Source organism: Littorina saxatilis, linkage group LG2, assembly GCF_037325665.1.
Source record: "Littorina saxatilis isolate snail1 linkage group LG2, US_GU_Lsax_2.0, whole genome shotgun sequence".
NCBI lineage: Eukaryota > Metazoa > Mollusca > Gastropoda > Littorinimorpha > Littorinidae > Littorina > Littorina saxatilis.
In genome coordinates, this window is record NC_090246.1 from 63986448 (window position 1) to 64001447 (window position 15000).

At 42.0% G+C, this 15000-nt stretch overlaps 1 protein-coding gene across 2 annotated transcripts in view; it reads right to left on the minus strand.

Moving 5' to 3' along the window:
- Positions 1 to 15000, minus strand: part of LOC138959522 (ras-related protein Rap-2a-like) — a 97538-nt gene that overhangs the window by 16168 nt on the left and 66370 nt on the right. The window contains exon 1 of one of the 2 annotated variants that reach the window (XM_070331046.1): positions 11778 to 11887. The exons of the other annotated variant lie outside the window; for it this stretch is intronic. The gene's annotated coding sequence lies outside the window, so the exon portion shown is untranslated. Of the gene's footprint in view, positions 1 to 11777; positions 11888 to 15000 lie in introns of those variants that run through there. 2 annotated transcript variants of the gene reach the window in all.

Consider the following 15000-nt stretch of genomic DNA (forward strand, 5'->3'; position numbering starts at 1 on the left):
GACTCGAAAGTCTGTCTTTAGGATGGGAAAACAATCTGTGTGCCCATGTGTCTGACGTTACGACTAAGGAGTCTGGAGGAACCAGTTTTAGCGCGAGGTTACGTCTAGTTCCGTGTGTTTACAACACACATGTGGGTCGAGTTGGAGGTAGTGTGTGTGTGTGTGTGTGTGTGTGTGCCTGTGTGTGTGTGTATGTGTGTGGTTTTGCAAATGAGGGCATGGTTTCAAACTGGAAACTCTCGATGTCAAATGCTAATCCCAAATCCTAATTCTTGACCTTAATGGCGTATAGCCCACTGCGGTTATCTTCAATTCAGATTTTAACCTTTCCCGATCTCTTTTTTCAAAACAAAAACAAAACTGCCCTATTTTTAAAAGCAAGAAAATGCTCCGCCTCAGCGAGTCAACGGTTGTTTTCATTTCACACGACAAACTCATTTCTTTTAGCAGACGCAAACTCCCCTTGGCACTCGTAAACATCTCTGCAAAAGGGTGGAAACTCACAAGGGAGATAAGTGTGAATAGAAGTAGAAATAAGCGAAAAAGCATTCTGTCTCAGATATAATATTATTATTGGAAAAACCAAGAGTTTAAGTTACTGGGACAACACAAGATGAAAGCTTTATAATTCACAAGAAAGAAGCGGGAACACACACGCAGACGCACGTACACGTTCGCACTCACTCACTTATGCACGAACTCACACACACACACACACACACACACACACACACACACACACACACACACACACACACGCGCGCGCGCACGCACACACACACACACACACACACGCACACACACACACACCAAGTAAAGTGATCAGTTTGGCTTCGACATCAGTCATGCATGATTTCTGACGAGTGAAAGAGATATCCTGTTCTAAATCTTGTTTGTTTGTTTGTTTGTTGTAATCACGATTACTCGCGTGAACATTTCACGGATGGGTTAACGATCCACATTGTACAGTCTCAGCGATGTCAAACAAACAAAAACACAACCAAAAACTAGATTAAACAACAACAAAAACATGCTGCAGAAAGGTTTGACTTTTTGAGAGCACTTTGCGCGCACTGTTGAATCTCTTCTGAATTCCCAGACCACTAAAATGAAAATTCATAGTCTATGTAGTCCGATCTAAAAGTTAAACAGTAAAATATATGTATACCCTACTCTCTGTGTTTGTATCATGCATTAGTGCCCGTGTGTGTGTATATGTGTGTATAAGTCTCAGGATGGTGGGGAGAGGGGCGGGCGTTTGTGTGTGTGTGTGTGTGTGTGCGTGTGTGTGTGTGCGTGCGTGTGTGTGTGTGTGTGCGCGCGCACGTCTACATTGCATGTGTATGTTTCTCTGTATAAGGTGTGCATATCCGTTCATCCGTCTTTGTCTGTATGTCCGTTCGTATTTTAAAGTGTATTGGTCAATAGTTAGATAGGCTAATACACTCAAATCGTACCGCAAAACCGTACGTTCAAATACATTCACTTCAAGAAACAATGCCAATTTAAATTGTGACACCCTTACCCCTGACGACAGTATTGTTCTCTCTACCTGACAGTCTGTGGAGTGGCAGACAAAGGCCGTTATTCTCCACCTGTTAAGTGTCTAAGTCCTTCAGCGGAGTTGAGAGAGTGAATCAGTTGAATGCGTCAAAAAGGCTCATGAAGGCGCGCATTGAGAAAAAAGAGTAGGGAAATCAATATAAAGGATTGAACTATAACCACATCATACTTCGTGCTAACGATGCACAGACGAGAAACTCTTTTTGTTCTGCTTAAAAGACCATACAACAAGTCGCGTAAGGCGAAAATACAATATTTAGTCAAGTAGCTGTCGAAGTCACAGAATGAAACCGAACGCAATGGCATTTTTCAGCAAGACCGTATACTCGTACCATCGTCAGTCCACCGCTCATGGCAAAGGCAGTGAAATTGACAAGAAGAGCAGGGTAGTAGTTGCGCTAAGAAGGATAGCACGCTTTTCTGTACCTCTCTTTGTTTTAACTTTCTGAGCGTGTTTTTAATCCAAACATATCATATCTATATGTTTTTGGAATCAGGAACCGACAAGGAATAAGATGAAAGTGTTTTTAAATTGATTTGGACAATTTAATTTTGATAATAATTTTTATATATTTAATTTTCAGAGCTTGTTTTTAATCCGAATATAACATATTTATATGTTTTTGGAATCAGCAAATGATGGAGAATAAGATAAACGTAAATTTGGATCGTTTTATAAATTTTTATTTATTTTTACAATTTTCAGATTTTTGATGACCAAAGCCATTAATTAATTTTTAAGCCACCAAGCTGAAATGCAATACCGAAGTCCGGGCTTCGTCGAAGATTACTTGACCAAAATTTCAACCAATTTGGTTGAAAAATGAGGGCGTGACAGTGCCGCCTCAACTTTCACGAAAAGCCGGATATGACGTCATCAAAGACATTTATCAAAAAAATGAAAAAAACGTTCGGGGATTTCATACCCAGGAACTCTCATGTCAAATTTCATAAAGATCGGTCCAGTAGTTTAGTCTGAATCGCTCTACACACACACACACACAGACACACACACAGACACACGCACATACACCACGACCCTCGTTTCGATTCCCCCTCGATGTTAAAATATTTAGTCAAAACTTGACTAAATATAAAAAGGGAAAAAGGATAAAACGACACAAAGTTTGAATACGGAGTTAAAGGGAAATCCATTGAGAACATTACAATGCGCATACAGAAGATGCACTCTCAAGCAAGCCTGCTTACGAACGTGTATGGACCCAGAGAGAGAGAGAGAGAGAGAGAGAGAGAGAGAGAGAGAGAGAGAGAGAGAGAGAGAGAGAGAGAGAGAGAGAGAGAGAGAGAGAGAGAGAGAGAGAGAGAAAGAGAGAGAGAGGGAGAGAGAGAGAAAGAGAGAGAGAGAATGTTGTGTGTGTGTGTGTGTGTGTGTGTGTGATTGAGTGTGTGTGATTATGTGTGTGTGTGTGTGTGTGTGTGTGTGTGTGTGTGTGTGTGTGTGTGTGTGTGTGTGTGTGTGTGTGTGTGTGTGTGTGTGTGTGTGTGTGAAGCAACGAAATTGTGAACAGCAGTTCATCTCTCTCTCTCTCTCTCTCTCTCTCTCTCTCTCTCTCTCTCTCTCTCTCTCTCTCTCTCTCGTTGCATTTCATGACACGCTTCGTTGGATCTGGGGTACACAACAAAATGGTGTCAATTACTTACGCGAAAGGGAAACAAGTTAGACTATGTCCAATCCGAATTGGAAAGTAAGCGAATTCGACACTTGGTTTGCCAAGCTAGTGCCTGCTTTTAACCCGGAAATGGAAAAGACATCCAAAACAAAATACATCTCCAACGTCGATAAACGAGAGAGAAGTATACAGTACACCCACGAGCCTGTGCGTTTTATGGCCAATTATCTCAAAATGACACATATTCTGTTCAGCCGAGTAGTACATAATGACAGCAATTTATTCACCTCTTTTCCTCCTTAATTCGCGCATTTTCTCGCTCGAAAAGGTCGGAAAATTGCGAAATTAAAATCAAGACTGGCATTTTGTGTGTGTATTTCTTTTTCACGCCAACGACAGATCAAAGTGCCCGTTCTTTGTATTTAAAAGAATCCCACTGGACTGAAACGTCTGAGTATCTTGAAGTTCAAGATGCGTCTATTTTCTGAAAAACTGCTTTCTTTTGAATGTATGTAAAACTGCCAGGTACACTCTTCAAAAAAAGTTAAGGATCGGTTGAAAAAACGGATCTAATTATAAAAAAATGCCAAAAAATTAAACATCGACATAATAATTAAAAGATTAATGTGTTTGAATTAACAAATGAACAATGAGTCTTGACCTAGAATTTTGTTTGGCAGGCACAGTTATTTCCCTTTGTGGGACTTCTCAAAAGCTTCTGCATTTTGGAAGAAAAAGGGTGTTTTTTTATAGCCCCATGAAATTTGCGGAACGCATGCCAGGGCAAAAGGTTGTGATGCACGTGCTACAACAGGGTCCTGGCTATGAACATCGCTCACCAGCTTGTGTTTAAAGGTTGACACGCTGACACAATTATGCACAGTAGCAACATGCCCCCACGAAGAAAACTGAGCGATTTGGATAGAGGAAGGGCAATAGGATGGCTACAAGACCGTGTTGCTGCCAGGCAAGAGGCCCAGAGGCTTGCAGTGGATCCCTCTGTCATCATCAGACTAAAACAGAGATTCCACGCAACTGGAAGAGTGCAGGAGCGACAACGTTCTGGTCGGCCCAGAGTCACCACACAAAGAGAGGATCGCTTCATTCAGAGGCAGGCCATGCAACAAAGAATGGCTACGGCAAACAACATTAGGCAACGCCTACAAGCTACCACCAACACTGTTGTTAGTGGTCAGACGATCCGAAACCGCTTACACAACTTTGGCTTGTCCAAGGAACAACCCTGACTGCTAACCACCGAGCAGCTCGCCGAGCCTGGTGCACTCAACAAGTGAGGTGGCAACGTCAGCAGTGGGCTCAGGTGTTGTTTACAGATGAGTCCCGCTTTTGCTTGGAACCTGCTGATGGTCGCATCCGAGTGTGGAGGCGTCGCGGAGAGCGCTTCGCAGAAGGCGCTGTTCTGGAACGACAGCGTTTTTGTGGAGGCTCTGTGATGGTCCGGGGAGGGATCAGCACACGTCTAAGGACACCTCTGTACCATGTAGTGGGCAACTTGACCGGTGTCCGCTACCAGAATGAGATGCTGCAACCCCTGGTCGTTCCAGCCCTCCAAGCGATCGGCCCTCGTGCGATTCTTCAGGATGACAACGCACCTCCCCATCGCTCTGCAGCTGTAAACACCTTCATCCAGCAGGCCAGGGTCAACTGGATGCTGTGGCCAGCCAACAGCCCGGACCTGAACCCCATAGAGCACATGTGGGACGAGCTTTGTCGTCGGGTACAGCAACATCACCCTCCTCCTGCCAATCTGGGTCAACTGCTGCAATGGCTCCAGCAGGAGTGGAATGGAGTTCCCAGAGCATTCATATGCAACCTGATCCACTCCATGCGTCAACGATGTGTTGAATGCCTGGCACACAACGGAGGGCACACGCGTTATTGACACTGATTCACATTGTTGTGAATTCCATTTTCGAGGGTTGTCACGTTTGACACACTCTAGCTAAATTGTCGCTGCCGCGTTCGATCTTTGCTTTGTGTGTCATTACTCCTTGGTTGTTCAATTATATAATTTAAAAAAAATGAAAGAATTCGGTCTTGTCTGTTTTGTGTGGCGTGCTTGTAAAAAAGTGATCCTTAACTTTATTTGAAGAGTGTATTTTCGTGGGTTCTTTTTTTCAACGTTGCAGACATATGAATAGCGGATTATATCCAACATATTATGATATTATACGTTATTTATATTTTTGATCAAAATAAGACATTTTACACAGCTCGAGACAGGTGAACAAAGGCTGTCGAGATCTGTGGCAAATGTCATAGTTTCGCCAAAAATACAAATAACATTTATGTCGATCGAATTTAGTTGGAATTCCTTTTATTGTTTACCATTGAACGCACACAAACATGCCCTCGTTTGTAGTCTCGGCTAGCCGCCTAAATATGATTTTGTGTCGGCCTCTGACGTCACATTGCTCAAAGAAGGGAAATCCAATGGTCAATCGATACATATACAGTATTCGGTATTTGTGTATGTGGACAATTTGGTTTGTTGCGAGTAAGCCTTTTGCGAAGTAAGGGCGAAGACGTACGTGTTTCCTTTTCGCAATTATATCGCAATTATTTCGCAATCAGTTTTCAAATAATATACGTTATTTGTATTTTGCCCAAAATATGACATTTTACACAGATCGAGACAGTCAGTGTTCCTCCGAGACCGCGCTAGCGGTCGAGGTGAACAAACACTGTCGAGATATGTGTAAAATGTCATATTTGGGTCAAAAATACAAATAACATTTATGTATCGATCGATTCTGGTTATAATTCCCATAAGTTGTTATGATTGAACGCACACAAACATGCACTGTTTTGTAGTCTCGGCTGGCCGCCTAAATATTAAGTTTTGTCGGCCTGTGACGTCACATGGGTCAAAGAAGGGAAATCCAGTCTTCAATCGATACATTGTCAGGTATAATGATGTCATATAACTCTTTTTTTTTTGTATTCACCTGAAGGATCATACAGGTTTTGATTTATGAGGAGAAAAATATGAGAATTGAATCTGTTTTCAAAACGCTGTAAGTTAATTGCCCAGAATTCTCACAAATCCCTCCATCAATCTATCCACTCATCAATCTATCCACTCATCTATCCACTCACGCATACATGAAGAAGTCAAACAATCAATTAGTCAACCAATCAATACGTCCATCAATTGATCTGAGGTCGCTCGCTCGGCTTCAACAGAATTCATAAACCCAACCAACTCAACCACACTGCGCCACAGTAAGAAAATGAGCTAAAGGGCGGGAATTCAGGTGCAAAGAACCAGCCAGTATGTCATTTAGCCTTCAGAAGCCCACACGCTTCAACACAAAACGGAAACTGACTTAGGAAGTCCTAGAAGAGAGCGGTACGCGGTCGTCACCAGAAGCATGAGGAGAGCGACCTTAGGAAATCCTTCGTCCGTCAGGGTTCCGGTAAAGTCTCTTCAAAGGTTTCTACCCCCGAGTTCTCTTCATGCCTCTGCCTTGAACATCGACCGGTACGGTGTCTGGTGCAAAATCAATAGATACCCAAAGACACCGGACCTTATAGAGTTTGGAAGTGTTCAAGGGTTACATAGACTGTTAAGAGAGAGAGAGAGAGAGAGAGAGAGAGAGAGACAGAGACAGAGACAGAGACAGAGACAGAGAGACAGACAGACAGAGAGACAGAGTGGGGGGGGGGGTCTACAACTTGAGAGAGAGAAAGGAAAAAACAAAGGGAGGTAGGGAGAGAGAACGAGAGAAATCAAAGAGAGGGAGAGAGCTAGAGAGAGACAGAAAAAGACAGACAGACAGACAAACAGAGACAAAAAGACAGACAGGCAGTGACAGAAAGAGAGAGAGAGAGAGAGAGAGAGAGAGAGAGAGAGAGAGAGAGAGAGAGAGAGAGAGAGAGAGAAAGAGAGTGAGCGAGAGAAAGAGAGAGAGAGAGCGAGAAAGAGAGACAGAGACAGAGACAGAGACAGAATGAGACAGGCAGACAGAGAGAGTCAGAGAGAGAAGAGAGATACTTAACATGTGGAAGCACCAGAAGGCTGTGTATATACTTTCTGACTAGATAATTAAGAGTTTGGATATGTGCAGAGACGACCGCGATCATCGCTAAAGAGAGGTCCTTGTACAGTATATATATATCAGATACTTTGGAGAGCATATCGAACGCATGACAAGACATCATTACATTTCACGTGATGAACATTACAGTTTGTCGTGTCTAAGCTTGCTGCGTGTCCAATGGAACCGCCAAAGATAGTAGCTATTATAAAGTCACAACTCATGACGAGCATGTGAAATTATAGCATCCATAGTTTGTGAACATGAGAATTATGTCGGCGATGCTCCATTAAAGGTTTGAGTCGCAAATACAAAAGAATGTGTCATCACCAGCATCAGGCATGAAAGGGCAACCACTCTCCCATCAGTCATTACTGCGTGAAATAGTCTCCCTTAAAGGCACAGTAAGCCTCCCGCAAACCATCACAGATACGGTCAGGCTTTTACACACAGTACAAACACCCTTTCATTTAAACACTCACCGATTGAGAACATCCTAGGTGCCCTCCGTAAAGAGCGAACAATTTTCAAAGAATTTATTTTTGCGTGGTTTATCTTACCCCTGAGCCATCGTGAACCCGTGTGATCCAGTTTCCCTTTTTCACAATGTAGTCGTCAGTTAGTCATTTGAATGCGACTCGATGTGAGCTTATCTACTATAGCACGTTTTTATGCACGAAACAAACGGCTGTGGCTCACAAGAACTCTAGCGATGGCTTTTGACTGTTGAGAGGAACGGCGATATGCATAAACCGTCGTCTGCAACGACCCTTGCGTGACCCTACTTCCGGGCTTTTCTTTTTTCAAACTTTCACAACTTCGAATTGTACTGATCTTGTCTTGATGAAAAAATAATTATTTTATGATTAAAGAATGTTTGTGTAACAAGCTGTCAATTTATTATTTTGATTTTAAAAGTTAGGTCTAGCGCAAAAACGCACCACGGTCCAAAAACATTCTGATAATCATCGATCCACGGCTATGGCCAGTTTACATCGATAGAATGAGACCCGAAGGGAAGTAACTCATTTTTGACCTGAGTTCAGGATGTGTCCAAAAAGTGTTCGAGACAATCTGCAAAATTAATTCTTTAAAAATTGCTCGCTCTTTACGTAGGGCACCTAGGATGTTCCCGTTTGGTGAGCGTTCAAATGGAAGGGTGTTTGTACTGTGTGTAAAAGCCTGACAGTATCTGTGATTACTATCCGGACGTGATTTCCGGTATTGAATATTCATAACAGCCGTCCAGCACCAAAACGAGGCGCCATTGTTGTAGAGGAGCAAGTCCACGAAAATAAATTCTTTGAACATTTCTCACGCTCGACAGAAAGCAGCCAGGATGTTCCCGTTCGGCGAGCGTTCAAATGGAAGTATGCTTGTACTGTATGAGTATGTAGACGCTCGGGGAGCTCTGTGATGGTTTACGGGAGGCTTACTGTGCCTTTAATCACATCCGAAAACGAACAAAAAGGCGCTTGCCTTCAATAAAACGACAAAGTCCTGTCTGACTTGCTCAGTCTTAACGCACGCTCTAGGGCTGTTATCAGGTTTTACAATTAAGTTTTTCCATGGTAGCTTTTCGCAGCTATCGCTCTAGTACATTACTGGTTCAAATAGTCTTCTCCTGCAGCTAATGCCTTATAGTGAAACCATTGTGACCTGGATCTTGTGAACGACAGTAGTGCAGCGTTCAGTAAAATGTCGTGACGTCTAGCAAGAAGAATCCTGACCAAAAACGCGCTCTAATAGTCAACAAGAGACTCTCAAATGTGATGACTCAGTCAGGGTTCTGTCTTTCTGTCACGATCTCAGACTTAAATATATACAAGTCGCGTAAGGCGAAATTACCACATTTAGTCAAGCTGTCGAACTCACGGAATGAAACTTTCTTTCTTTACACCCCCGGTATAGGGGTACCGGGTGTGTATAGGTTTCGGTCGATGTGTTTGTTTGTTTGTTTGTTTGTTTGTTTGTGTGTTTGTGTTCGCATATAGATCTCAAGAATGAACGGACCGATCGTCACCAAACTTGGTGAACAGGTTCTATTACATTCCTGAGACGGTCCTTACAAAACTTGGGACCAGTCAAACACACGGTTAGGGAGTTATTGGTGGATTAAAATTATACAAGGACTTATAGAGGAACATCTTAATGGTCAAAGGGAAATAACCATTCTCACTCAGTCACTGCCACCAACTGAGAAGGTTATTTCCCTTTGACGGGGGTGTTTTTCCTACCTCGTAGGAATTTCTTGTTTTCTTTTCTTTTCTTTATTTGGTGTTTAACGTCGTTTTCAACCGTTCAAGGTTATATCGCGACGGCGGAATGAAACTGAACGCACTGTATTTTTTTTTTCTCACCAAGACAGTACAGCTTCGTCAATCCCCGCGAGAAGGAAATCACTTACCTCCCACGTGCAAAACGCAGTGATATGCGCGGGGATGTAGCTCAGTTGGTAGCGCGCTGGATTTGTATTCAGTTGGCCGCTGTCAGCGTGAGTTCGATCCCAGGTTCGGCGGAAATTTATTTCACAGAGTCAACTTTGTGTGCAGACTCTCTTCGGTGTCCGAACCTCCCCCCGTGTACACTACATTGGGTGTGCACGTTAAAGATCCCACGATTGACAAAAGGGTCTTTCTTGGCAAAATTGCTTAGGCACAGTTAATAATTGTCTACCTATACCCGTGTGACTTGGAATAATAGGCCGTGAAAGGTAAATATGCGCCGAAATGGCTGCAATCTACTGGCCGTATAAAATTTCATCTCACACGGCATCACTGCAGAGCGCCTAGAACTGTACCCACGGAATATGCGCGATATAAGACTCATTGATTGATTGATTGATTGATATGCACACGCCAGAATAGCGCGGTAGCGTATTGTGCTAAGCAGGAAAGTGCGCTTATCTGTATTCGTGTTAACTTTCTGAGCTTGTTTTGAATACAACCTATCATATCTATATGTTTTTGGAATCAGGAAACGATAAAGAATAAGATGAAATCTTTTTTGGATCGATTTCTTAAATTTTATTCGTAAGACTAATTAATCTATTTTCGTTAATTGTGATCACATTTTAAGAGTAAACATAAAATATGTATATATTTTTAGATTCAGAATGTGATGAAGAATACGATGCAATCAATTTAAAATCTGTTTGCGAAAAAATCGATTTTAATGACAACTTTAATGAGCAAACTCATTAATTAATTTGTAAGCCTCCAAGCTGAAATGCAATACCAATGTCCGGGTGTCATCGAAGATTACTTGACCAAAATTTCAACCAATTTGGTTTAAAAATGAGAGCGTGACAGTGCCGCCTCAACTTTCACGAAAAGCCGGATATGACGTCATCAAAGACATTTATCAAAAAAATGAAAAAACACGTCTGGGGATATCATACCCAGGAACTCCCATGTAAAATCTCATGAAGATCGGTCTAGTAGTTTTCTCTAAATCGCTCCACACACACACACACACACACACACACACACACACACACACACACACACACACACGCGCACACATACACACATACACCACACCCTCGTCTCGATTCCCCTCTCTACGTTAAAACATTTAGTCAAAACTTGACTAAATGTAAAAACCATGCACGTGGAAGCCAGTACAAAGGTGAAAAGGTATTAAAGGTTAACAGCTTATGACCCGGACATGTGCAAATGTCGATCACTTCCGTGTTAAAAAAAGAAAGCAATCATGATTTCAGCTTTCAAGAGCGTGAGGAACCTGAGACTAGCTCTCACGGGACCCGGGAAACAGAACTGCCGCGTAGTCATCCATGCATTACCAGATAAGGATACTGTGAACCTGAATGACAATCACGTTCTGAAAACAGTTGGATACTTGCATAAGCTAAGGTGTCTAACAATGCAAGGACCAAATATATCGGCTTCCTTTGTCATCCTGTTTTCTGTTGTGGCAGAGACATCTTGAACACAAAAACAACAAACCTTGTCAATATATACATATGTATATATATATTACTGATACCATCTACATTATTTGTCAACATGTTCTTGGGGTTTCCAAAAAACAAGGCCATTAGCTTGCATAGAACAACACATAATTATTTATTTGACATCACTGAGTTTGGAACTTGAAATTAATATCCAAGTTCTAAAGAAAAAAAATCAGACTCTAACATGATGGCAAGGAGTCTAACAATACAAGACTAAAGTTTGCATGGCGTTTATATTCCTTTGACATCCAAGTTCTAACGCATAAAAGCATTTTGAACTAAGAAGCATGAGTCTAAAGTTCAAAACATTCAGCATGGGCTTGGAAGAAAGGAATGATGGATGTGTGTGTGTGTGTGTGTGTGTGTGTGTGTGTGTGTGTGTGTGTGTGTGTGTGTGTGTGTGTGTGTGTATGTGTGTGTTACCGAGTGTGACTGCCTGAGTGTTGTCTTGTCCCCACGGACATCAGAACATCTATCACAAAACAGCACCAAGGTAAAAACACGAGGGAAAAAACAACAACAATAAAAGCAAACGTTGAAACCTACCTTAACACAATCACCATAACACACAAGCTGTAGCTAGCAGAATCACTGAACGCAGACTGAAAACTCGTCTGCTCGCTGTCATCCTATTCTGCAAAACTTATCAAGCCAACGCTACCGTATAACGGCTTATCCAGCTACAGAGCAATTTTAGCTGAGGCTCACCGCCAGATGTGACCAAGCAGTTGTCGTTGTTTGTCATCACACCTCGTGATATTACTTGTATCTCTGTTTCATCACATGTGTGAACAAGCGTTTGATTTTCTCTTGCCGTGTTGTTTTGTTTGTTTTGTTTTGTTTTGTTTTGATTTACTTTGCTTTCTTTCTTTTAATCTTTATTTGGTGTTTAACGTCGTTTTCAAGCGTTCAAGGTTATATCGCGACGGAGAAAGGGGGGGGAGATGGGATAGAGCCACTTGTTAATTGTTTTTTGTTCACAAAAGCACTAATACAAAAATTGCTCCAGGGGCTTGCAACGTAGTACAATATATGACCTTACTGGGAGAATGCAAGTTTCCAGTACAAAGGACTTAACATTTCTTACATACTACTTGACTAAAATCTTTACAAACATTGACTATATTCTATACAAGAAACACTTAACAAGGGTAAAAGGAGAAACAGAATCCGCTAGTCGCCTCTTACGACATGCTGGGGAGCATCGGGTAAATTCTTCCCCCTAACCCGCGAGGGGTATTTACTTTGCTGTGACCAACAACAACAACAACAAAATTAAACAAGTCGCGTAAGGCGAAAATACAATATTTAGTCAAGTAGCTGTCGAACTCACAGAATGAAACTGAACGCAATGCCATTTTTCAGCAAGACCGTATACTCGTAGCATCGTCAGTCCACCGCTCATGGCAAAGGCAGTGAAATTGACAAGAAGAGCGGGGTAGTAGTTGCGCTAAGAAGGATAGCACGCTTTTCTGTACCTCTCTTTGTTTTAACTTTCTGAGCGTGTTTTTAATCCAAACATATCATATCTATATGTTTTTGGAATCAGGAACCGACAAGAAATAAGATGAAAGTGTTTTTAAATTGATTTGGACAATTTCATTTTGATAATAATTTTTATATATTTAATTTTCAGAGCTTGTTTTTAATCCGAATATAACATATTTATATGTTTTTGGAATCAGCAAATGATGGAGAATAAGATGAACGTAAATTTGGATCGTTTTATAAATTTTTATTTTTTTTTACAATTTTCAGATTTTTAATGACCAAAGTCATTAATTAATTTTTAGGCCACCAAGCTGAAATGCAATACCGAAGTCCGGGCTTTGTCGAAGATTACTTGACCAAAATTTCAATCAATTTGGTTGAAAAATGAGGGCGTGACAGTGCCGCCTCAACTTTCACGAAAAGCCGGATATGACGTCATCAAAGACATTTATCAAAAAAATGAAAAAAACGTTCGGGGATTTCATACTCAGAAACTCTCATGTCAAATTTCATAAAGATCGGTCCAGTAGTTTAGTCTGAATCGCTCTACACACACACACAGACACACACACACACGCACACACGCACACACACACGCACATACACCACGACCCTCGTTTCGATTCCCCCTCGATGTTAAAATATTTAGTCAAAACTTGACTAAATATAAAAACTAAGGGTATGAAAATGTCTAACTGACCCGCTGTTCGTTGCATATATTACAACAGAAGCGCCCTTTTAAGACACCACTATTAAAGAATCCCTCCCTTTGGAGACCCTGTTTTCTGAGATTGTCTGTTCATGACCTCTGTAAATATACGCGTATTTAAGACTCCCATTTTTTAAGACTTGTTTTTTTCTCAGACATGTTTGAGGTATTTCAAGCGGAGTTCCACTGTATATGAATAACAAATAAACGTATGCTGTTCTAACTTCATATAATAGCGTTCAAGAGAACATTGACTTTCTTCTAATTGACCCCGACTTTATCCTAATGCGACCTGTACCAATCCATTGGGTCATCCAATCCGAAGAATATCCTACAGATACGTACCCCACCCCTACCCCTTTCCCACCACAACCACTAGCCTCATAATCACACATTTCATTTGCCATGTCTGAAGATCATCGAAACCTTAACATAACTTGAATTGTTATGAACCGAACATGACCCCGCTGTGACCCCAATATTGACGTCGGTCAACCGCCAGACTAGTGGAATGTCGAGAGATGATCAAACCCTATAAGTGTGCAAAGTCTAAAGGCTCTTGCTTCAAAAACATCTGAGATAACCTCAAAGTTGAATTGAGTTTTTCATTCACCGATGGACGGACGAACATTGCTCATTGCTAAGACTCACCAACTACTCAGGTGAACCAGTATCGAGGAAGAGGAGCATAAAAAAGGAAGGGGAATGAAGATAAAGAGGAAAAGGTGGCATTGGGGCAGAGAAAAAAAGGTACAAATGCAGTGAAAGAGGGACAGACGAAGAGAGAAAGAGAAAGAGAAGCAGAGAGAGACCGAAACAGTGATAAAGAGAAGGAGAGACAGAGAGACAGTGACAGTAAGACAGACAGAAGAACAGGTAGAGACACCCAGTAGTCAGAAACAGAGAGAGAGAGAGAGAGAGAGAGAGAGAGAGAGAAAGAGAGAGAGAGCGAGCGAGGGAGAGAGAGAGAAAGAGAGAGAGAGCGAGCGAGAGAGAGAGAGAGAGAGAGAACAGTCACGCTTCTATTTTGCGGAAAGTAATAAGCTGACAGACTAGTTCCACATCGTTAAAAAGTGTCTATACACATACTCAGAGTTCAAAGACCTCATGCCCTCTTCATTTTGCAAATCTCCTAGCCACTGTCCCTTCTATAGCAGGGCCGGACCAAGTTCGTTTGAGGGGGGGGGGGGTTCCAACTGAAGGCAGGGGTCCAGAAGACCAAATAAACTGAGGGAGTTGGGGGAAGAGCTTAAAAAGTCCACTTTTTCTTTCTCTCTGAGAGGTACATTGGATGGCCGGGGGGGGGGGGGGGGGGTCCGGAACCCCAGGAACCCCCCCCCCCCCCCAGATCCGGCCCTGTATAGGATACACAGTTCAGTCTCAGAGGACACTACAGTGCATGGTGTTCTCGTTAACACTGTTTCTACCGATGATTTACCATTGACGCTTCATGGCATTTGAAAGGTTCAATGGCCAGCATGCACATGTCGGTTGATAAACTTCCTTATTCAAAAAATAGAAATTGTTAAATTCATTTAAGAACAAAGAATTCTAAATAACACGCAGAGA